Below are 25,639 nucleotides of genomic sequence, written 5' to 3'. Positions count from 1 at the left end.
AGTGGTTAAGTTTGGCATGCTCCGCTTCGGTAGCCTGGGTTCAGTTTCCAGGCACAGACCTACATCACTTGTTAGTAGCCATGCTGTGGTGGCAACCCACATACAAAACAGAGGAAGATTGGCATAGATGTTAGCTCAGGGCTAATCTTCCTCAGCAAAAAAAAAAAAAAAAAAAAAGGAAAAATCAAGATCAAAATAAAAAGCACTCTTATTAGATGGTCACATAACCTTCTAGACTTGTTTATCTACTTATTTCAGTGATCTGTTTCTCTGCCACTCTTTCTCTATATTGATTGATACTTTCATATATTTTTCAAAAATACATAGTTCAATCTAATTATTCTATTGATAGTGTGAATATTTAATCTGGAATATTTTCTATATCCTTAAATATTTTCCCCAACTTCACATTTGATATCTACTTTGTATTGTAGTATGACGATGATTTGTTATATATTTAACTAGTAAGCTTTGTTGTATTCCAAATAGTGAACACTGACTTTCTGCTCCAGTGTCTTAATCAACTTCACCCAATTCCAAAGCCACAAAAGAGGTTCTGGTTAGGAGGATATGGGCTCTTTTCAGTCTTAGAAAATGTTAATAGAAGGAAGAGGATCTGCTCAGGGCCATGACTGTACTGTCCATCCTTAGGTCTGCATCTGCCTCACCAAAATGACACTGTGGCCTGAAAACTTCCTGCTGCCATATCTGGCCAGGTCTGGCTTCAATGCAGAAATGCCTGTCTTCTATGACTTTGTTCAGTAGAGAGCCCTGGGATTTGGGGGAGAAGGTAGATTTCTCTAGGATCCTAATCTGCCCAAATTGTGTGTGATGGGATATAGTTTGGAACCTGGAATGGAAGATCATAACGTTATTAATTTAAGTCCTGTTGGAAACACTAAAGCAAAACTGGTCTCAAGATCTTTCTCTTCTTCCAGCTCTGGCTTTCTGGATCTGTGCTTTTCTGTTAGAGGAACCCTGAGGACCGATCCGCTCTTGCAGGTCTAAAACCATGGCCTGTGTAAGTTGATGTTTCTCTCCTTCTTGAAATATGTGGGTTTTTTTTTTTCAGGTCATGTGAGTATTTTTATTAATTTAATAAAGTTTACTACCAAGAGAGGGCCCTCAAATAACCTGCTTCCCGCCTCTTGTTCCAGTGAAAGGTGATGGCAAATTACCCAGCATCCTCTCTATGTAGACTGTTCTAAAATAACTAGTGTTCATGTTATCACTGAGAAGTTATTGAACATACCTTAAGTGCCCATTCTTCTACCAAGGGCAGGGATGGAGCAGTGAAGGAGATGAGTCCTTTGAAGTAAAGATTTATGTTATTTGAGTCAGGTCTGTAGTTTAGTGAGATAGAGACAGTTGTTGTTGGTTATATTTTACCATCCATGAGAAGACTTTGAAATTTTCCACAGACTTCAGATTTCCAAGTAAAGATAGAAATTTGGTATTGAATAACCTACATCTCAGTGCAGAGTGAAATCTCACGGTTTGTGTGGATTAATACAGGCATATCTCTGAGATATTGTGAGTTCAGTTCCAGGCCACCACAATAAAGCAAATATTGCAATAAAGTGAGTCATGTGAATTTATTGGTTTCCCAGTGCATATAAAAGTTACGTTTAGACTATACTTTAGTCTATTAAGTGTGCAATAGCATTATGTCTAAAAAACAATGTACCATAATTAAAAAATACTTTAGGGCTAGCCCGGTGGCATAGCGGTTAAGTGCACGTGCTCTGCTTCAGCAGCCCTGGGTTCACAGGTTCGGATCCCAGGCGCACACCAGTGCAGCACTTATCAAGCCGTGCTGTGGCAGCGTCCCATATAAAGTAGAGGAAGATGGGCACAGATGTTAGCCCAGGGCCAATCTTCCTCAGCAAAAAGAGGAAGGTTGGCATCTCATGTTAGCTCAGGGCTAATCTTCCTCACACGCACACACACAAAAAACTTTATAGGGGGCTGGGCTGGTGGCATAGTGGTTAAGTTCTCACGTTCCACTTTGGTGGCCCAGGGTTTGCGGGTTCAGATCCCGGGTGCAGACCTACACACCACTCATCAAGCTGTGCTGTGGCAGCGTCCCATATATAAAGTAGAGGAAGATTGGTGCAGATGTTAGCTCAGCGACAGTCTTCCTCAAGCAAAAAGGAAGATTGGCAACATATGTTAGCTCAGGGCCAATCTTCCTCACCAGAATAAAAAAACTTTATTGCTGAAAAACGCAAACCATCATCTGAGCCTTCGGTGAGTCGTAATCTTTTTGCTGGTGGAAGGTCTTGTAAAAAATGCAATATCTGCAAAGTGCAATAAAGCAAGGTATGCCTATATATAATTGAGATCTGCAAACTTGGAGGTTGTGGATCTTGGCAGGAAATCTCTGAGATAAATATCAAGACTAGCCTATTGTTGAATGGGACATACTAAATTTGGGTGAAATCAACATAATTCATTATCCTTCCTCAATATTCTTTACCTCAATGTATTGGTCATCTATTGCTATGTAAAAAATTATCTCAACACTTAGTAGCTAAAGCAATAAACATTTATCTCACAGTTTCAGTGGGTCAGAAATCTGGACGTGACTTAGCTTGGCTCTCCTGCTCTGGGTCTCGTACAAGGCTATCAAGATGTTGGTCAGGGTACAGTCATCTTAAGGCCAGCATTGGCTGTATCTGCTTCCAACTTACTCCAGCGGTTTTTGACAGGATCTAGTTACTCATGGGCTGTTGGCTAGAGACCACTCTTGGTTGAGCAAGAGAGACAGCAAAAGAGGGCAAGCAATATGGAAATCACAGTCTTCTATAATCTACTCTCAGAAGTAACATTTCATCCCTTGAGCAGTATTCTGTTTATTAAAAGCAAGTCACTTGGTCCAGCTCACACACGTGGGAAGGAGAGTATGCAAGGGCATAAATACTAGAAGATGATCATTGGTAACCTGAGGAGAAGCAGCTTACCACACTAAGCATAAGCCAAGTGTTCAGTGACAGATGATAGATGGCAACAAAAAAAAGATATCATAAATAGTAAGTGAACACAGAATTGGGAAAGACTTTACAAATGTGCATCCTACCTGTATAAATGATTAAATCTGATATGTCCATGAAATATAATGTCATATGCCAAAGAGTACATGGATTTATCGACAAGAAAAAATCTGACATAATTAAGTATTTAATGCTTGAGAGAATTCTTATTTTTATACAAACTGTATTTTCTAAAATTAAGACTTTATACTGCATTTCAAAAAATGTCTGATTAAATTTTCGCTTCTCTAAAAAGCAGAAATTTTCCTCAACAACTCACGTCTACTGAGAATTTATATGACACATCTCAAGCAGGCATTATGCTTGTATTCACTATTTAGTAGTAAAACATTATCATTTTATCTATTCTCAAATAGTTCAAATATTTAAGAGTGTGCCAGGCAATTTTGTCTATTCCAGCAGGCTTCTTCAAAAGTATATCTTCTGCTCAGTCCCCTCCCATATTAAAGATTTTTAGCCTACATACTTGCAATTGTTGCTCTCTTCCTGCAATGCAGTCCTTATCTCCTCTCCTTCCATCTTCAAAATATTCCTTTAACTTCCCCAGTAATACATGGGTTTGCAGTTTCAGAGATCTATGACATTCCGAGATGTGGCCATAGACTTCTCTCGGCAGGAGTGGGAATATCTCGACCCTGTTCAGAAGAACTTGTACTGGGATGTGACGATGGAGAATTATGGCATCTTGGTCTCATTGGGTATGTTTATCAGCTTCAAATGATTTACAATAATTTAGAATCTGCTCTTTAAAGATATATTTTTTTCCACTGTGATTTTCCGGGCTGGTTTTCAAGAAAGTAGTTAAATTTCTTTGTTCTTTTTTTCCAAAGAAGTGATTTGAGCTTTGTCAGGTTGGAAATAGCAGCTCCATTAAACACCTTTATCTTCCCTTCAGTGACACTAAACCTCCTCTAGTCTTACTTGCAAGTGCCTCTCTTCTTTTATGAATAGGGTCTAGTTTAGAATTCTCTGGCATTTATTGTAATCATTGTCAAAAGATCCAGGTTTCCTATTTGTTTATGCTCAGAATTTCCATAGATACTTTATTTTAATATCTGATCCACTTTCAGGGAGATAAGCTTGACAAAGGGTCCTGAATTGCTCTAATTGTTCTAAAAGAGCCTCTACAATTTGTATAGTGGTAGATTAGATAAATGGAATTAATTGAAAACTGAGGCATACACACTGTATTTTGTAAGAAATTTTTTCTGTTTTTTGGTTTAAGTTGTAATCTATGAACATTACATTTAAAATGAAATGAATATCACATAGATATCTCTTCTTGTGTACTCTTCATAAAACAACATCAGGGATGTTGATAGCTGACATTGTGCTCGGTATGTAATAGGCAATGCTCTAAGCATTTTACATATATATATCAACTTGTCTAATCCTCCTAACAGATTTATTATTCCCATTTTACAACTGAGAATACTGAGGCACAGTGGGTTTAGGTTACTTTCCCAAGGTCAGACACAGTTGGAAGGTGGCAAAGGTGAGAAATGAACCAAGATTCCAGAATCTCTATTTTTAGCTCTTGTATTATGCATGCTCTCAAGAAAAAGAGGATATATGAGTGTATATTTTTAAAAACCCCTACCCTACCTGATTTCTTGTTCTTTAGTTCCCTTACCCTCTCTTCTCCAAAGCCTTATTCAATATTCTTTTGACCTTTACTTTATTATTATTATAATTTTAACTAAACAATGTTTTGTTCTACATTATATGACTTTTTTTTCTTTGTAAGCAGGCCATTCCAATTCTAAGCCAGATATGAGTACATTATTGGAGCAAGGAAAAGAGCCCTGGACGGTTGTAAGGGAAGAAACAAGATGCTGTACAAGTAAGTATGAGCAAGTAAAACTATGGGGATATATTTGTGTAGGTATAAAAGCCCAAGTGGTTAAGGAGGAGACACACTTGAAATGTTTGTTGGAAAGCTCCATTCATATTCGAGAAAATACCTGTGATGTAGAGAGGAAATAAATACTCTGCGTGAGCTACCCAGTGAATTTCATCTTCACCTCTTTAACCACTCACTTTGTTATTCTTCGCATATTTCCATCCCACTTCAGCGATGGGCATTGTCCCTCTTCCTCACGCACCATTTAATCTGTATTTTGAACTCAAACACTTTCCAGTTCCTCTTGTGCACTTAGATTTATGTATGTGATTTCATTGCCTAAAAATATATTCATTCTTATATCTGGCTAATAAAATGGAGTTTATAGTATATTAGGTAAGACATAAGTAAACATGTAAATGAATAAGTATATATATAACATCATGTAGTGAAATGTAGTATGAAGGAAACTAACCAAGAACAAGGCAAATTTAGGTACGGTGAGATGGTCAGGAACACTTCTCTGAGGAGGTGATTTTTGAGCGGAGACATGGATGGTAAAGAGCCCAGGCCATTTGAGTGTACAAGGAAGAGCATTCTAGGAAGAGTGAACAACAAATGCAAACGCCTGAAAGGGAACATGTGTATTGTGTGTTTCAGAGCAGCAGGTAGATCAGAGCAGAGTTATTGAGGGGTGACTAACAAAACATGAAGTCAGTATGTTATGAGGCATCAGACCATATAAGGTGTGGTGATTCATTAAGGAGAATTACAGTTATTTTCTAAGATTATTTAGGAGCCATGATCTGATTATATTTCTTATAACTTTAATTTTCAAAAATTAAATTTTTTTGTTAATTATGAAACTTATACATAAGTCTAGATAAAATAGATTAGTGATTTGCTTTCTTTCATATACTTTTCATATATTTCTTAATTTTTATTAAAAAAAATCTTTGTCCTAATATTAATCTAGTGGCATTTTTCCTATTTCTTTCTAGGTTAATATCCTGAAATTATTTTTTCTTTTATCTCTACTGTATTGCTGAGCTTTATCACTTCATTTCTGAGTTTTTTTAATTCTGATTTATGTTGTTCTTTCATTTCTTGTAGCATTTTCTTAAAGTCAGAATACTTAATATCGTTAAGATGGCAATACTACCCCAAATCGCATTGGCTTATCTGCAAAAATTGACATCCTGATCATGAAACTCATGCGGATATGCAGGGGATCCAGAGCAGCCAAAAAATCTTGACAAAGAAGAAAGTGAGATTCACACTTTCCAATTTCAAAACTTACTACGTACCAAAACTTAATGGGATGCATTGACAGCAGTGCTAAGAGGGAAGTTTATACCTATAAATACTTAACATTAGAAAGATCTCAAATCAACAATCTAACTTCATATCTCAAGGAACTAGAAAATGAAGAATGAACTAAACCCAAAGATAGCAGAAGAAAATAATAAAGAGTAGAGCAGAGATAAACAAAATAGAGAATAGAAAAACAATAGAGAAAACCAATGAAACCAAAAGTCCTTTTTTCAAAAATATCGACCAAGGTGAGAAACCTTTACCTAGATTGACTAAGCAAAAAGAGAGAAGACTCAAATAACTAAAATCAGAAATGAAAGAGGGGGCTATAAACAATTGTATGCTAACAAATTGGGTAACCTAGATGAAATCCTGAAAACATACAACCTACCAGTACCAAATTATGAAGAAATAGAAAATCTAATCAGATTTATACTAGTAAAGAGATTGAATCAGTAATCAAAAACCTCCTAACCAAGAATAGCCCTGGATCCAGTGATTTTACTGCTGAATTCTAAACACTTAAAGAAGAATTAACACCAGTTCCCCTCAAACTCTTCCAAAAAATTGAAGAGGAAGGAACATTCCCAAACCTATTCTGTGAGGCCCGCATTACCCTGACACCAAAGCCTGACAAACACACTACAAGATGAGAAAACTACAGATCGATATTGCTAATCAATATTGAGGCAGAAATTCTCAAAAAAATGCTAGCAAACTGAATTCAGCACATAAAAATGATTTACACCATGACCAAATGGGATTTTTGGAATGCAAGGCTGGTACACTATATAAAAACCAAGCAATGTAACATACCACATTAACAGAATGACGGGAAAAAATCACATGGTCATCTCAATTGATGCAGAAAAAGCATTTGACAAAATTCAATACCATTTCATGATGAAAATACTCCAGAAACTAGGAATAGAAGGAAACTACCTCAACGTAATAAAGGCCATATATGAAAACCCCACAGCTAACATCCTACTCAAGGGTGAAAGACTGAAAGCACTGTATTTGCTGCATCCCTAAGTTTTGATGTGTTCTGTTTTCATTTTCATTTGTCTTACAGTATTTTCTAATTTCCCTTGTGATTTCTTTAACTCACTGGTTGTTTAAGTGTGTGTTGTTTAATTTACAAATATTTGTATTTTCTAGTTTTCCTTCTGGTGTTGATTTCTAATTTCATTCCTTTGTGATCAGAAAAAATGTTCTATATGATTTCAGTCTTTTAAAATTTGTTAATATTTGTTTTGTGGTCTAATGTGATCTGTCTTGGAGAATGTTCTATGTGCACTTGAGAAGAATTTGTATTCTCTCGTTGTTGTGTAGAGTGTTCTCTGTATGTCTGTTAGGTCCAGTTTGTCTAGTGTTGTTTAAGTCCTCTATTTCCTTATTGATCTTCTGCCTGGTTGTTCCCTACACTGTTGAAAGTAGGGTGTTGAAGTCTCCCACCATTATTGTATCGCTGTCTATTTCTCCCTTTAATTCTGTCAATGTTTCCTTCATATGTTTTGGAGCTCTGATGTTTGGTGCATAAATATTTACAATTGTTTATCTTCCTGGTGATTTGTCTGTTTTATCATTATGTAATGTCATTTTTGTCTCTTGTGACAGTTTTTTCCTTAAAGTCACCCCTACTTTCTTTAGGTTACCATTTGCATGGAATATCTTTTTCCATTCTTTCACTTTTATTTTTTTTTTATTTTTTTTTTTTTTAAAGATTTTTTTTTATTTATTCAGTTTTTCCCCCCAAAGCCCCAGTAGATAGTTGTACGTCATAGGTTCACATCCTTCTAGTTGCTGTACGTGGGACTCGGCCTCGCGTTGGACGGAGAAGTGGTGCCTCGGGGCACTCCCGGGATCCGAACCCGGGCCGCCAGCATCAGAGCGCGCGCACTTAACCGCTAAGCCACGGGGCCGGCCCATCACTTTTATTTTTTATTTTTTTTTTTTTTATGGAAGATCAGCCCTGAGCTAACATTCATGCCAATCCTCCTTTTTTTTTGCTGAGGAAGACGGGCCCTGAGCTAAAATCCATGCCCATCTTCCTCCACTTTATGTGGGACGCCGCCACAGCATGGCTTGACAAGCAGTGCATCGATGCGTGCCCGAGATCCAAACCCGGGCCACCAGCAGCGGAGCGCGTGCACTTAACTGCTATGCCACAGAGCCGGCCCCCGTTCTTTCACTTTTAGTCTATGTGTGTCCTAAGGTGAGTCTCTTGTAAGTAGCAAATCACTGAATTGCTTTTTTATCCATTCAACCAATCTATGTCTCATGATTGGAGGGTTTAATCCGTTTACATTTAAATTACTGATAGGAAAGGATTTATTATTGCCATTTTTTTTTACTTATTTTCTGGGGGTTTTTTGTGGCTTTTTTGACCCTTGTTTCCTGTATGACTGCCTCCTTTGTGTTTCATTGATTTTTTTGTAGTGACCTGCTTTGATTCCCATCTCATTTCCTCTTGTGTGTATTCTATAGATATTTCCTTTGTGGTTACCATTATGATTATATAAAACATCTTAAAGTTATAATAATCTATTTTAAACTGATAAAAACTTCAATCACATACAAAATCTACTCATTTAGAACTCTGCCCTCCCCCTTTATGTTGTTGATGCCATAAATTACATTTTTATATATTGATTACCTATTAACATAGATTAGTTTTTTGTGATGTCTTTTAGATTCTATACTAGAATTTAAAGTGGATTTATGCACCCAAATTACAATAACACAAGATTCTATATTTGTCCATATATTTACCTTTATTGGAGAACTGTACACTTTTGTGTGGGTTTGTATGGCTTTCTGATGTCCTTTTGTTTTAACTCAAAGGACTCCCTTTAGCATTTCCTGTGGGGCAATCTAGTTGTAATGGATTCTTTCAGCTTTTGTTTATCTTGGAAGGTATTGATTTCTCCTTCATTTTTGAAGGACAGTTTTTCCAGGTACAATATTCTTGGTTGACTTTTTTTTTCTTTCAGCACTTTGAATACATCATCCCACTCCCTTCTGGTCTCCAGTGTTTCTGCTGAAGAATACACTGATAATGTTGTGGAAGCCCACTTGTATGTGATGAATTGCTTTTCTCTTGCTGCTTTCAAGATTCTTTCTTTGTCTTTGAGTTTCAGCAGTTTTATTATACTGTGTCTTGATGTGGGTCTCTTGAATTTTCCTAGTCAGAGTTCATTGAGTTTCTTAAATTTATGTATGTATCTGTTTCTTTCCTCAGATTTGGGTGGTTTTCAGCCATTATTTCTTTTTTTTTTTTTTTTTTTTTTAAGATTTTATTTATTTATTTTTCCCCCAAAGCCCCAGTACATAGTTGTCTGTCATAGCTGCACATCCTTCTAGTTGCTGTATGTGGGACGCGGCCTCAGCATGGCTGGAGGAGTGGTGCCTCGGTGCGCACCCGGGATCCGAACCCGGGCCGCCGGCAGCGGAGCGCACGCACTTAACCGCTAAGCCACGGGGCCGGCCCTCAGCCATTATTTCTTTAAATAAGCTCTCTGCCCCTTTCTCTTTTCTCCTTCAGGGACTCTCATAATTTGTATATTGGTCCACTTGATGTTCTCCCATATGTCCCTTAGACACTCTTCACTTCATTCTTTTTTTTCTGACGTGATGATTTCAAATGACCTTTCTTCAAGTTTGCTGATTCTTTGTTCTGCCTGATCAAGTCTGCTATTGAACCCCTCTAGTGAATTTTTCAATTTAGTTGTATTTTTTCAGGTCCAGAATTTCTCTTTGGTTCTCTCTTATAATCTCTTTGTTGATAGTCTCATTTTCTTCATGCATTGTTTTCCCGATTTCATTTAGTTGTCTATCTATGATCTCTTTTAGCTCATTTAGCATCTTTAAGACAGTCATTTTAAATTCTTTTTCAGAAACTCCATAGATCTGTGTTTGTTTAGAGTCAATTTCCAGCACTTTGTTTTCATCCTTTGATTGGACCATGTTTCCCTGTTTCTTTGTATGCCTTGTGATTTTTTGTTGAGATTTTAGCTTTGAGAAAACGGCCACCTCTCTCAGTCTTTATAGACCAGTTTTGTGCAGAGGAAGACCTTCATCAGTCAGCCCAGCCAGGGGTTCTGGAACCTTTCAAACCTTTTCTGGGGATGGATCTTTTTTGGGGTTGTATGTGTGCTTTTATTCTAGTATATATGGCTGCTTAACTATCTTAATTTCCTGTTTCTTCTCAGGAGCTTTCAGTTTTTGTTGTATTCCTCTACCATTAATCGTTTGCCTCTCCTGGCGACTACCTGTGGAACTGCATATTTTCTGCTGCTCTAACACAATGCGGTGCTTGCCTCTGTTTTCAAGGGCTTCCCACCTGATATGCAAACTATGCTACCATTCCATCAGCGCCCCAAGCCGCATGAGACAGAAACCAGTCCCGTGGGCAGCCTCCAGACAAGCCAGAATGCTGGATACAAGTTCCACTTTTTTTTTTGTCCCAAGAGAGGAGCCAGAAATTGGGACGAGGTGTTCTCCCCATCATACCTAATTACACTGGATAGCACAAGGGGGTAGGGCAAGCAAACTATGACCAACTCTTACCTTTCTTTGCTGTCTCTTCTCTTGTTTATATGCTTACCTCGGTTCTGTAGCCCCTTACCTAGTTTTTAGGGTTCTCACAAAGGTATTTTGGTACATATATTGCTGTTAATTCAGTATCTCTTGGGGAAAACAAGGGCCTGTATCTTCCTAGTCCACCCTCTTCCTAATGCCCTATCCCCCTTTGTTTTTAGTTCTTCTGTTTCCCATTTCCTGCCTTGTACTGGAATATTTAATTTTTTTTACTATTCATTGTAATTTATCTATTGGCATTTTGGCTATTTCTCTTTGCATATTTACTTTAATGTATGTTATAGGGATTACAATATATAATATTCCTAAGCTTTCAAAATCTACGTAGTTAATATTTTATTATTTCTTGTAAAATGAAGACACCTTACATCTTCAATACCCTTTATACATACCTTTCCCTCTATAATTGTTGTGTTTATCACATCTACGTACATTAAAAATACCACCAAACAATGTTGTAAGCTTTGCTTTCAACAGTCATGTATATCTGAAAGAACTTGAGGAGAATAAATTATCTTAGATATTTACCTAGGTATTTACTTTTCATGATACCTTTCCTTCATTCCTGATAATTCAGGGTTCTCTTTTTTATCATTTTCCATCAGCCTAAATAACTTCCTTTAGTAGTTTTGTTCTTTTCATCAGACCTTTTTTTGCCTTTGTCTCTTTCTGTTTTTCTTTTCAGATTGTAATTACATCTTTTGATATCTTACCACAGGTCCCTGAAGCTCTATTATGAAATTTTTTAACCTGTCTTATCTATGAATTTCAGCTTGAATAACTTCTATACATCTGTCAAGTTTATTGACTCTTTCTTCTGTTGTTTCCATTCTGCTATAAGCTCATCCAGCCGTTTTAGAAATTATATCTTTTAGTTCCACAGTATTCATTTCGTTCTTTATGCGATTTCTTTTTCTCTTGTTTATGCTTCTTATCTTTGAGTAATTTCAAATGTGTGGGTTTTTTAATTTTTTTTTAATCTCTTAATGTATAGCTGAAATAATTTTTTTTGTTTGTTTGTTTTTTGAGGAAGATTCTCCCTGAGCTAACATCTGTCGCCATTCTTCCTCTTTTTGCTTGGGGAAGATTCTCCCTGAGCTAACATCGGTGCCAATCCTCCTCTATTTGGTATGTGGGTTATCACCACAGCATGGGTGATGAGTGGTGTAGGTCCACGTCCGGGATCTGAACCTGGGAACCCGGGCCACCAAAGCAGAGTGTGCCAAACTTAACCACTGTGCCATGGGGCCAGCCTCGTAAAATAGCTTATGTCTTTGTTTGATAATTTCACCACCTGGGTTGCCTCAGGTTTAGCATCTATGGTTTGTCTTTTTCTTTGAGAGGGGATCACATTTTTTTGTTCTATTTATGTTGAATAATTTGGAATTGTATTGTGGACATTGTGAGTGCTATCTTGTGTTTATTCTGAGTTTTGTTCATTTCTCTGGAGGATAGTGATATGTTTACATATTGATATTTTAACAAGGAATCAAAGCAATAACATTTAGACTGTATGTTCTGCTGTTTGTGGGCAGTGGTTTAATTCTCAGTTGGCTTCTCTGAGGCTTTGCTACACTGGTTTGTGTCTTTCTCACGCATGTGTAATTCAGGTTTAGACTAAGATTTGTATTCATTCGTACCCCAAATTAGGAATCTTCTTTGGATGTTTCCTTTCTAGGGTTCCCCCTTCATGTTCCAGTTTGGTAGTATTCCTTGCCATGATTCTTGTAGCAAGAAATATGTTGGGGCTTTTGTAGCCCATTTTTGTGCCAGTATAACTGGGGCCCACCCCTGTGGCAAGGCTATGAGTGATAGGGAAATTAGCAAAAAACTCAGCCTAGTATAGGTCACTTTTTAAGGTTTTCACTGCCATCTCCAATCCTCCGCCTTTGTTTATTCTTATTTACTGACCTCAGGTGTTTGATTATTTTGTCAAGCATTTTTAGTTGATATCAGTCAGAGGGAGATGGACTATAAGAGGTTTACACCACAATGGTGGAACTAGAACTTCTTCAATTAAGGAGTATTTAATGGTGAAAATGATATTTTCATTTATTTTCTCTTGTATCATTGTAGACTCATTGGTTTTTACTATATTGTTTATATCTATCACAATCATTTTTATGCTACTGTTTTTACAGTTTTTCCCAGTTACACCTCTGTAAATCTGTGACATCTTCATTTCTTTATGGCGAAAGATTTCTAGGCTCATTTTCTTGCCCCTTTCCTGAATTCTTTTTTTTGTTTTGTTTTGTTTTGTTTTATGAGGAATATTGGCCCTGAGCTAACATCTGCCAATTCTCCTCTTTTTGATGAGGAAGACTGGCCCTGGGCTAACGTCCTTGCCCATCTTCCTCCACTTTATATGGGACGCCGCCATAGCATGGCTTGACAAGCGGTGCATTGGTGCGCACCTGGGATCCAAACCGGCAAACCCCGGGCCACCACAGCGGAGCGTGTGCACCCAACCACTTGCGCCACAGGGCTGGCCCCCCGAATTGTTTTTTTATTCAACTATCTTGGATCCATATGGTGGACATTGATATTTAGAAATTATAATTTAGGAGTTAAAGAGTGGTCATTATAGCTATCTTTTCTGGCAACTTTTTCTGTCTCTTCTGTGGCAATTGGTCTGTTTAGGCTTTCTTGGTGATTTTTTTTTTTTTGATGAATTTTGTTGAATTTTTCTTGAGAATTTTCCATTCCATTTATACTTTGAAAAGTATTAATGATGTTTTCAGAAATATTCATAATATCAATAAAATTCATTTTAATTTTGCATTTACCCCTTAATCATTTATTTTTTATTTTTACTCTTGTTTGTTTTAGCTAGTGTTTTACTTCTTTTTTTTTTTTTGTGAGGAAGATCGGCCCTGTACTAACATCAGCCAATCCTCCTCTTTTTGCTGAAGAAGACCAGCCCTGGGCTAACGTCCATGCCCATCTTCCTCCACGTTATATGGGATGCCGCCACAGCATGGCCTGACAAGCAGTGCATCGGCGTGCGCCCAGGATCCGAACCGGCGAACCCTGGGCGCCACTGCAGAGCGCGCGCAGTTAACCGCTTGTGCCACCAGGCCGGCCCCAGTGTTTTACTTCTTGATTTTTAAAGCACTAGTTCTTTATTTATTAACACTACTCTTTTCTAACTCATTAAATTTTCTTTTATCTTAATTTTTTCCTGCTTTCTTTTATTTTCCAAGTTTTGGAATTGGTTCCTTAATTCATTTATTTCTTCCATTTTTATTGAAATAAGTGTTTAAATCTTTGAATTCTCTGAATGCTGAAATTGCCCAAGATCCTGATATGTACTTATTTTCTCTATTGTGATTTACTAGAGTTCTTCCATTTCAATTTTTTATTTCCTTGTTTACGCAACATTTATTCTGGAGAGGACATATCCATTTTCACATGGAACATGTTTTGGTTTTCTGATATGGTTATTAATTTCTGTTGTTACTTGTTTTTGGAGAGAGAGTGTTTGTATTACTTCAGAGTTTTGACACATAGATACTCTACTCATAAGATATTTCTTGCCCACAAATCTCGACCTACTCATTCAGCACTTTGAAATTTCATCAAGATATTCTTTCATATTGGTTATTACCTTATAGGCTGCATCTGTCAATTCTTTTTCACATACTTCCTGGCATTCTTTCTCCAGCTCTTTTACTGTATAGTTCAGTTTTCCTTCTTTTCTTTGAAATCCCCAGATGCTCAGAATTTTATGACTTTTTGTACGGTATATACCTAGTACATGCCTGAAAATTCATTGACAGACTTGTAGGAATTACCAGAATGGTCAACTGTGGTTAAAAGGGAAAGTGAGTGGGGGCCACCCTGGTGGTAAAGCAGTTAAGTTTGCGCACTCCACTTCAGCTGCCCAGGGTTCTCAGGTTTGGATCCCAGGTGTGGACCTACGCACTGCTTATCAAAGCCATGCAGTGGCAGCATCTCATGTAAAGTGGAGGAAGGTGGGCACAGATGTTAGCCCAGGGCTGATCTTACTCAGCAAAAAGGAGGATTGGTAACAGATGTTAGCTCAGGACTGATATTCCTCAAAAACAAAAAGAGAGAGAAAGTGAGGGGCGGCCTGGTGGCATAGTGATTAAGTTTACGTGCTTTGCCTCAGCAGCCCGGAGTTCACAGGTTTGGATCCCAGGCGTGGACCTACACATTGTTTATCAAGCCGTGCTGTGGCAGGCATCCCACATATAAAGTAGAGGAAGATGGACACAGATGTTAGCCCAGGGCCAATCTTCCTCAACAAAAAGGAGGATTGGTGACAGATGTTAGCTCAGGGCTAATCTTCCTCACCAAAAGAAAAGGGGGGTGGGGTCAGTGAGAGAGAACCTGAGAGAAGATATGAAGGAGTAAAACAGATGGAACATCTGTAGAATGGGTAACTAATAAGGAGGAGCTCAATGAAGATAAGTAAATAAGAACTCATTATTTTATTTGATATGGGAACCAAGAAATGCACACATGGCCGTGCATTGGAGGGAATGAACCACAACCACAGTATCTGTATTTTTAAGGGGAAGTATAATTGGAGAAAGATCAGCTATAAATAGTTGCTTTTAATATATTTATATTTTATATGGAAACTGATACAGAAAAGAGTACATTAAATCATTTTAGTAAAGTGTGATAAATGAGTTGCGGAGACACTGTCAGTAACTGTTGCAAACTGTATAGCTGATTTTAGAGTTCTCTAAAGTATTCATCTCTAACGGGTGATATTTTTTATTTTTAAAAAACTGACTATAAAACATTCAAATTTTTTTTTTGTCCAGGAAAACAAAATATTTTTCCCATTTCTTTTAGATTTGGAGTCAAGATATGAAATAATCAGCTATGAAAAAGTACACATTTATAAAAAATGTTCATCTCTTACTCTACCTCAGAAAACTCAGAGAGAAACCCTCTGAATGTGACAAAATGTGGGAAGGCCTTTAGTCAACATACGGACCTTACAGTACATCAGAGAATTCATACTGGAGAGAAACCCTATGAACGTAGGCAATGTGGAAAGGCCTTTACTCGTGCATCCAACCTTCTGCAACATCAGAGAATTCATACTGGTGAAAAACCCTATAAATGTGAGGAATGTGGAATGACCTTTAGTCGTAGAATAGATCTTATAGTTCATCAGAGAATTCATACTGGTGAGAAATCCTATGAATGGAAGGAATGTGGGAAGGCCTTTAGTCAAGCCTCTCACCTTGTGCAACATGACAGAATTCGTACTGGTGAAAAACCCTATGGATGCCATGAATGTGGGATGACCTTTAGTCGTGTTATAGAGCTTAGAAAACATCGTAGAATTCATACTGGGGAGAAACCATACAAATGTAAGGAATGTGGGAAGGCCTTTAGTTGTGCCTCAAATCTTGTTCAGCATGAGAGAATTCATACTGGGGAGAAACCCTATGAATGTAAGGAATGTGTGATGACTTTTAGTTGTGGCTATCAACTCATTCCACATCAGAGAATGCATATTGGCATGAAACCCTGTAAATGTAAAGAATGTGGAAAGACCTTTAGTCATGCTTCAGCACTTATTCGACATGAAAGAATTCATACTGGTAGAAACCCTATAAATGTAAAGAATGTGGGAAGGCCTTTATTCATGGTGGAAGCCTAAGAATGCATCACAGAATTCATACTGGTGAGAAGCCCTATGAATGTAAAGAATATGGGAAGGCCTTTTGTCTTACCTCAAACCTTGTTAGGCATGAGAGAATTCATACTGGTGAGAAACCATAAGAATGTAAGGAATGTTGGAAGGCCTTTAGTCATGTTGAAAGCCTTAGAATGCATCATAGAATTCACACTGGTGAGAAACCCCATGAATGTAACGAATGTGGGGAGGCTTTTATTAGTGGCCATCAACTAATTGTACATCATAGATATCATACTGGTGAGAAACCCTATGAATGTAAGGAATGTGGGAAGGCCTTTAGTGTGTATGGACGACTTACTCGACATCAGAGTATTCACAATGGTGAGAAACCCTTTGAATGTAACAAATGCGGGAAGTCCTTTAGGCTTAGTTCAAGGCTTAAAGTACACAGAGAATTCATACTGAAGAGAAGCGTTATGAATGTAAGGACTGTGGAAGGGCATGTGTTGCAGTAGACAATGTACAGTACATCACTGGATTTATAACACTGAGAAACAATTTGAGTGCAAAGAATGTGGGAACACTTTTAGATATAGTTGAGTTCTTATAAGGCATTAAATAATTTATACTGGTGAGAATCCCTCGCAATGTAAATGTTTTAACTAATATTAAACACCAAAACTAATGTTTTTGTTTTTTCATTTATGACCCAAATGTTCATATTCAGAGAATTTATGATGTATTTTTATGTAACACAGGAAAACCTTTACTGGCATTTCTCTATTTATAGATTATAAGAATATTCATAATGGAAAATTCAGAGAATGTGGAAATGCTCTTGTTTTTTATGCTTTATTTATAAAAGCCCTCCAGCCCTAGTCAATTATTGTTAAACTTGAAAAAACTCATGCCCCAGAAAACCCCTGTTGACCTAACAAATGTGGAAAACTATCATGATTGCCATTTGATTCTTTACAGTCTGTCAACATTGGGTAAGATATTTATCCCTATGGGAGTCATTTGTAAATGATGATAATAGTACCAACTAATTATAGTGCTGTTATTGGAATATAGAAAACTTGGAAACCTATCTAGAACATAGTCTTTTTTCAGTAAGTATTAGATACTATTTTTAGTATTGTCATTATTTCTATTACTGTTAATGAGTTATTATGAGATCAAGTCTATATCAATGTAATGAATTTAGATAAACTTCATGTAATTACTTATGGCTTTGTTAAGTTTTAAATAATTCTTTCTGGACAAAAACTAGTAGAATATGAAAAACGAGAGGATTTAAAACATGAGTTTCATTGGAGCACTGCCACATCCATTCGTTTACGTACTGTCTGTGGCTTGCTTTTGTATGTCTCTGGCAGAGCTTATAGTTGCAGTAGTTGCAAAGGAGGCTGTATGGCGCACAAAACCTAAAATATTTACAATCTGATTCTTCCCCCCAAAAATTGTGAATTCCTGCTTTAGAACATTTTTTCACGACTTTGGATTTTTGGAGAGTTAAGTAGTTTCCTTATGGGTCATTTATCTTGTTTTTCTATCCCTAATAGTTCCAGCAAATTTGAAGTTAAACAAAGAGGTTTCATTGCATTGATGTTGTATACATTAAAAAGCATATAATGTTGAGTTTTGCCACTATTAATGATGGTAGATGTTATCACTTTTTTATAGTGGTGACTGCTAGATCTCTCCATTGTAGAGATCCATTTTACAGTTATTATCTGCATGGTAGTATTGTATCACGTCCTTTTGCAAATTGATAATCTCTTGTATAAGTCCTGAATTAAATAGAAAATTAAAATTAAAATTAGAGCCTATTTGGAAAAGAGTGATAATAAAATGCCTGTATACCAGAACTTTGGGATGTTGCCAGTCCTCTGCTTGTTGGAAATTTAATACTCTTCAATGCATGCACGAAACCAAAAATGAAGACTAGAACTTTATTTCCATTCACTCCTTTATCCCCAGAGCCTATTCAATGCCTGTCACTTAGTAGGCATTGAGAAAATAATGAATAAGAATTTTACCTACAAAGCTAGAAAAACAACAACATAAATTCTAAGCCAATATAAGGAATTAATACAACTAAAATTATTAGAGTTTATTGATTAGTAACTGAAATAGTACTCTTGAAAAGTTTTGTTTCTTGGGGGCCGGGCCGATGGCGCAGCAGTTAAGTGCGTGCACCCTGCTGCCGTGGCCCGGGGTTGGCAGGTTCAGGTCCCGGGTGCACACCAACGCACCGTTTGTCAAGCCATGCTGTGGCGGCATCCCATATAAAATAGAGGAAGATGGGCACAGATGTTAGCCCAGGGCCAATCTTTCTCAGGAAAAAGGGGAGGATTGGCATCAGATGTTAGCTCAGAGCTAGTCCTCCTCACACACAAAAAAAAGTTTTGTTTCTTTCTGTGAAAAGCAACGAATACATCTAGAGCTAGAGTTTAGTGGTTTAGAAACATGGGGCCAGCCCGGTGGCGCAAGCGGTTAAGTGCGCGCGCTCCACTGCAGTGGCCCGAGGTTCGCCAGTTCAGATCCCAGGCACGCACCAACGCACCGCTTGTTAAGGCATGCTGTGGCGGCATCCCATATAAAGTAGAGAAAGATGGGCGCAGTTGTTAGCCCAGGGCCAGTCTTCCTCAGTAAAAAAAGAGGAGGATTGGCATTGGATGTTATCTCAGGGCTGGTCTTCCTCACAAAAAAAAGAAAAAGAAACAGTAATCTTGAAACTATACATATATATTTTTTTTGCTGAGGAAGATTAGGCCTGAGCTAACATCTGTGCCAGTCTTCCTCTACTTTATACGTGGGTTGCTGCCTCAGCATGGCTGACGAGTGGTGTAGGTCCGCGCCCAGGATCCAAACCCATGAACCTGGGCCACCAGAGCAGAGCACGCTGAACTTTTAAACACTATGCCATGGGGCCAGCCCCTGAAACAATATTTTTTAACTTTTAAATTTCTTTATTAAAAGTATATTAACATCAAATAGACATTGGTAAATCTGGTCAAGAAAAACATAAGAATAATTATATTATAGCACTGTTAATAAAAGGGATTTAAATATGGAGGAAAAAATTTAAATTATAATATAATGCTTCAGTATATTTAGAAATCTAGGGAGAATGAATTATCTTCCTAGAAAAAATGTGATTTATCAAAATTAACCTAAGGTGATATTGGAAATTTTAATAAAATCAAAGGAAAACGACCTCTCTCTTAAAAGCAGCACTATGGCACATACGCAGGTAAGACTTAGATAAGGAAATTATTTCTAACAAAGTTTTTCCATCTCATTGCTACATGGATTACATAATTATAATAAATCTCTATAAGAATAGGTCCCCAAAATCAAAAGTTATATGAGTTTCCCTTATGAAATTAAGCACAGGAAATCTAAATACATAATTCATCAAATGAAACTAAGGATTTACCAAAAGAACTATGAAACTAAAAGGCATTTATGTAGAATAACCAAGACATGAACTATTCTGGTTTAATTATAAATCTTGATGAGCGACAAAACGATTGATCCACCTCTGGTTTTTTCAAGGTTTGAGGTCAGCAAACAATGGCCTGTGGGCCACCCACCTGTTTTTGTAAATACAGTGTTATTGGAGCACAGCTATACTCGTTAATTTGCATGTTATCTAAGGCTACTTCCTTGATTCAACAGCAAAGCTGAGTAGTTTTAACAGACGTTGTATGCTCCATAAGCCTAAAATATTTACTATTTGCCCTTTAAGAAGAAGTTTGCTGACCTGTGATCTAGATTTATTAGTTTTCCTAATCTTTATTTAACTTTAGGAATGAGTTGAATTATAAATTTCTTCAATACTAAAAGGAACATTATTTTTTTCTTGCATTTTAACATTATCTAAATCAGAATGCGATTTACAATTGATAACTACTTTCAACCACTTCCAGCCAGAAAACCATCATAAATTAGTCATTTGAAATACCTTCCACTGTATTTTCTGGCAATGTCAAGAAAGTGCCAGCATCAAAGCATACTAGTTTTGATGAAATACTGTGGTTTTGCATAATTAGTGTTCAACCCTATAAAAGAATTAATACCTTTCAAATAAGAATGATTGTGAACCGGCTGGCCCCATGGCTTAGCGGTTAAGTGCGCGCACTCCACTACTGGTGGCCCGGGTTCGGATCCTGGGCGCGCACCGACGTACCGCTTCTCTGGCCATGCTGAGGCCGCGTCCCACATACAGCAACTAGAAGGATGTGCAGCTATGATATACAACTATCTACTGGGGCTTTGGGGGTAAAAAAAAAAAAAAGGAGAAGGATTGGCAATAGATGTTAGCTCAGAGCCGGTCTTCCTCAGCAAAAAAAAACAGGAGGATTAGCATGGATGTTAGCTCAGGGCTGATCTTCCTCACAAAAAAAAAAAAAAAAAAAGAATGATTGTGGAAATTCTCAAATTACACATTGTCAACCAACCAACTAGATGCCAGTGTGATTTTCCCTTAATAATTGACATTTCTATGTCCATTTGCTGCAGATGGAGAATCCAGTATCCTATTTAATCATTCACCATCTGATAGTTAAAACCATTGTCCCAAGCCAGCCCCGATGGCCTAGTGGTTAAAAGTTTGGTGCTCTCTGCTTCAGCAGCCTGCATTCGGTTCCCAGTTGCGGAACCACACCACTTGTCTGTCAGTAGCCATGCTGTGGCAGCGGCTCACATAGAAGAACTAGAAAGACTTATAACTACAATATACAACTATGTACTGGGGCGTTGGGGAGGAAAAAAAAAAAAGGAGGAAGATTGGCAACGGATGTTAGCTCAGCGAATCTTTCCCGGGGAGGGGGGAGCCATTGTCCCATACAAGTTAAAGTTTTAGAATTAAATATAACACAAGACAGAATAATTTGTGTTCTGTAATAATACATCGTTCCATAGGTCAGCTTGGTACTTCTCCAGGTTACTGTATGTGCATGTTGAATGCAAAGACCTACCTTTACCCAAAATACTTGATATTATGCCCCCAGGAACACCATTAGTACTTGATAATATTTTAAAAAACATTTTTGTGCTTAAACAAATTTATGAAGTGCTGAAAACTAAATGCCTCCCTTTGAACAATGGAACGCTCGTGTCAGCCAAACAAATGAATGGAGACCTGTGGTAAAGAATATTTTATAATGTTATCATGGAACCTGCATTCCTAATACCTATTAACGTCTCTGGGAAATGTTCCCAAATCCAAAGGGAATGACTCTGAGGTTGGAATTATCAGTCATTATTTCGTGTAGTTAATGGTGATTTGATGGCAGACAGCTCACATCATGACCTGCAATTAGCTTCCTTTTTCTGAACTGCTATTTTTCTACAAAATGAAGTATCTTTTAGCTCAAGCTTTATATACATACACCTCAATGAATTTGTCTTGCCCTTTGATCATTATACAGTTGTTGACTGTTTTTCACTATTACAAAAACAGTGGCTAGCTTTATTCTTGTACATGTGAGCAACATCTCTAATTGCTGAGGCATAGGATGTATATATTTTCAGCATTGGTACATATTGCTAACGTTTATTTTTGTAAAGTCTGACAACTCAGTCAAAGATGAAATAAGTGTCCTATATTTCTCCTTCTACTCTGTGGTTTAGTTTTTATTTTTCTAATTACTAGTGAGTTGAGTATTTTTCATATATTTTTATCAGCCAATCATGTTGTTTATGATGATTTTCCTAGTTCTGTTTTTTGCCCATTTATTCATTTTTTTCCTACTGATTTATAGGTGCTTTAAAAAATATTCAGTATCCAAATCCTTTGCTTATTTTATATGATGTCCTTATTTCTTCCAGATTTATGCTGATTTGTGCTGTTTTTTTACTGTGTTCAATGCCCCTCATGTGAATATTTTAAATTTCAGTAGTAGGGTAAGTTTTCAGTCTTACCAAATATTCTTGTTATTCCTATTCACAATTTTGTTAGACTATTTCGTTTTCTAAATAATCAGTCAAATTATTGGCAAGTCAAAATGAAAATTTCCTTTTTTAATGTGTGGATCAGTTCTTTTATTGAAGTCGCTTTGGCTGTATTGTATGTTGGTAGTGATACCAGGCTTTCAGTCTTTTCCTCCAATTTCATGGAAATTATACAACATTTCACAGTTCATCAGTGGTTTGCTTTTGGTTATGGGTAAATAATCTTTGTATCTAAGTAGTTTCCTACATTATAAATGTCTTATTTTTTCCGAATACCATTTTATTATTTGTTACTTTAGTCATATACTATTCTCCTTTAATTTATTGATATTATTAATACTGATAGATTTCTTGGTTTTTAACCATCCCTGGAATAAATCCTGGTCAACTCTGGTATATTATTCTTTAAAGCTGCTGGATTGCATTTGTTAATATTTGATTTAGAATGTTTGCATTTGTATTTGTATGTGAGATTGTATCATATTTCTCATGTTTGATATTGCAATTATCAGTTTTTTAAAAGATTAAAAGCTTAAAAAGTTTAAAAGACAAGATAGAACTTGTCTTTGAAAACTTAAGGAGCTTTTTATATCTGTTGATTTGATTTGTTTTTAATGTTAGATCTTCACTCCCCTTAAAAGAAGCATCTTTTTACATGAGCCCCTCAGTAAAAGTCAGGTATCTTGTGTTTTTGGCAATACTAGTTGGGACACCAGGGCTCCTCTGGAAGGGCATAAATGCAGTTTGGCTCCTTAAAAAGGTTTGGATGCTTCTCAGCAACCACATTGGTACTAATTGATTCTTTCTTGTCTGAATTTTTATAAATAGTTAATATTTAGAAATTTTCACTAATTAGAAATACTAGAAGTAATACTTTAGAAATACTCACTAATTAGAAAATCTCACTGATTTAGGAATATTTAGTATTTAGAAATATCCATTGATATTTGCCTTTGTTTAAAGCCAATTTCTATTTTAATCTATCAATTAGTATTTCATTAAACATTAAGTGATCAGCATTTCTCTACATACTTGCTGTTTAGACAGCCAATAAACCAAATCTTAAAGATTTAACAAATTAAATGTCTCTTTTTAGTGATCCATTGCAAATGTAAGCTCTTTGAACATCTGTTGAAACTCAGAAACTTAATGTTTAAAATCACCTAAAATCTGTAAATGGAGAGACAACACTCAAAAGATGAAAATGTTTATGAAACTGATCAGTGAACTTATAATAATTTGTTTTTCAAATGCGTTGCTATCGGTTCACTTCTTTCTTCTCTATTCTTATGCTGTTTTTTATTTCTGTTCTAATTCCTTCCCAGTTTTTCTTCCTTGGTCTTTTTTCTCCAGGGGACGAGTTTTATAGTGTGTAGTTTCAATTTTCTCACCCATCAGACAGGGTGGCAGAAGCTGAGTGATCGGGCATTTGTTTCTGGGTCAGATCACTGGGGCTGGTCGGAGTCAATGTGATCCTGAACTGCTTTGGGTTTTTGTTTTTGTTTTTGTTTTTTCTTTAATAACACATCTTAAAAATTGTGGTAAAATACACATAATATAAAATTTACCATCTTAACTTTTTAAGTGTACAATTCAGTAGTATTAAGTACATTCATATTATTGTGCAACCATCACCACCATCCATCTCTTTTCATCTTGCAAAGCTGAAACTCTATACCCATTAAACAGTAACTCCCCATTCCTCTTCCCTCCAGCCCCTGAAAACCACCATTCTACCCATGTCTCTATGATTTTGACTCTTCTAGGTGCCTCATGTAAATACAGTCATACTCTGTCTTTTTGTGACTGGCTTATTTCTAGCACCCCTGCTCTGTTGGTTACTATTTGCATGGAATATCTTTTCCCATCCTTTCACTTTCAACCTATCTTTGTCTCTAGGCCTATAGTGAGTCTCTTATTGACAGCATATAGTTTAATAATTTTTTTATCCATTCTGCCAATCTCTGACTTTTGACTGTAGAGTTTAATCCATTTACATTTAAAGTAATTACTGATAAGGAGGGACTTCTGTCGTTATGCTATTTGTTTTCTATATGCCTTAAGCTTTTTTCCCCCTCATTTCCTGCATTATTGTCTTTTGTGTTTAGTTGATTTTTTGCAATGAAATATTTTCATCCCCTTCTCATTTCCTTTTTTGTGTGCTCTATAGCTATTTGTGGTTACCATGGGATTACATTCAACATCCTAACATAACACTGCAATTTGAATTTTTTGTGTGTGTGAGGAAGATCAGCCCTGTGCTAACATCTGTGCCCGTCTTCCTCCACTTTATATGGGATACCGCCACAGCATGGCTTGCCAAGTGGTGCGTCGGTGCACGCCCAGGATCCAAACTGGCAAACCACAGGCCACCGCAGCAGAGCGCAGCACTTAACTGCTTGCACCACCGGGCCAGCCCCTCCAATTTGAATTTATACCAGCTTAACCTTTGGGTTTTTTTTAATAATAAATATTGACAAATTAAGTTGTAGGATATTTAAGTCAAAATCTGTTCTTATGAATTAAAATTTTATATGTGATGTTTTTCCCACCATCATGGTATGTGAAAGAAGTCTGTTTGATTTTTAGTTCTTTTAAAAATAATTGATAGATATTTCAACTCCTGGGAGATGACTGATTTAGTCTGTTGTTAGATTTTCTCTAGACATTTGGCAATTTTTTTTCTTTTGGGGATGCTATTGAATCTTCCATCTGTTTGGTTTTTGTTTATGACATGCCTAGTGCTGATGACATGTTGGACCCCCTTTTGTGTGGTTATTTTGAGTGGCCATCAGTGCTGATCCATTTTTCCTTTACTTTGTGCAGACTTTATTTGTTTCATGGATTTCCTATTTTCCTTATTTCTCTCTTTACACGATTAACAAAATTAGATATTGCTATCTGTACCTTCTACATAGACATATAATTGATGAGAGAAAAAGTACTTATTTGTATTAACACTCTCTAGCTTACTGATGTCAGTAGTACAATACATGTATCTTATTATAATCTATCCATATTTATATCATCACTATTTTCATACATTTTGTATTAATAGTTCTCTAACCATCTGTTATTTTAACGTTATTATTTTATGCCTAATTATAACAATGATATTGTCATTGTCATCTTATGCTTAAATAGAACAACTTCACCCATAGCAGTCCCATTACATTGACTCCTGTCTTTTTATCACTGTCCATGACTTCCTTGGCAGCATTACGTTTTTCCAAAAAT

At 36.7% G+C, this 25,639-nt stretch overlaps 1 long non-coding RNA gene and 1 pseudogene across 1 annotated transcript; both read left to right on the top strand.

Annotated features, from left to right (window-relative positions):
• The first annotated feature begins 4,322 nt into the window (after nucleotides 1-4,322).
• LOC147912892 (uncharacterized) lies at nucleotides 4,323-7,772 on the top strand. Its single transcript, XR_015549516.1, has 2 exons — nucleotides 4,323-4,896; nucleotides 6,010-7,772. It is a non-coding gene; the product is annotated as an uncharacterized LOC147912892 (long non-coding RNA).
• A 5,868-nt stretch (nucleotides 7,773-13,640) lies between these two features.
• On the top strand, nucleotides 13,641-18,533 carry LOC147912891 (uncharacterized; annotated as a pseudogene).
• Nucleotides 18,534-25,639: the final 7,106 nt, after the last annotated feature.

Source organism: Ceratotherium simum, chromosome 33, assembly GCF_057802395.1.
Source record: "Ceratotherium simum simum isolate JZ-2026a chromosome 33, ASM5780239v1, whole genome shotgun sequence".
Lineage (NCBI taxonomy): Eukaryota > Metazoa > Chordata > Mammalia > Perissodactyla > Rhinocerotidae > Ceratotherium > Ceratotherium simum.
The sequence above is the reverse complement of the archived record's forward strand: the minus strand, read 5'-3'. Positions and strand labels throughout refer to the sequence as shown.